The following is a 301-nucleotide window of genomic DNA, read 5'->3' as shown; positions in this document are numbered from 1 at the left end:
TTACGTGAACTGTTTCCCGCAATGTAATCAAATCCCCGCTACGTCACCAACACACCCACTATCTATCATACTTGCATACTTAGTACTAAACGAGTACACACTGTACGCTGTATACCACACCAGTGTATAGTGCATACTACACACTGTTTCTCGTAGTAGTATTTATTTTATCATTTCTAGTGGTCTGCAGTGTGACTCCCTGCTAATCGAATTAAATATTGGGTTGTTTTGTTTTCACATTGTTACCTCACATTGCATTAAAACACGTTTTAGCTTTGTAGGTATTTTAAATAGTATTTTA

The sequence above is a fragment of the Trichomycterus rosablanca genome, chromosome 5 (assembly GCF_030014385.1).
Source record: "Trichomycterus rosablanca isolate fTriRos1 chromosome 5, fTriRos1.hap1, whole genome shotgun sequence".
Taxonomy (NCBI): domain Eukaryota; kingdom Metazoa; phylum Chordata; class Actinopteri; order Siluriformes; family Trichomycteridae; genus Trichomycterus; species Trichomycterus rosablanca.
Note: the sequence above shows the minus strand (reverse complement) of the source record.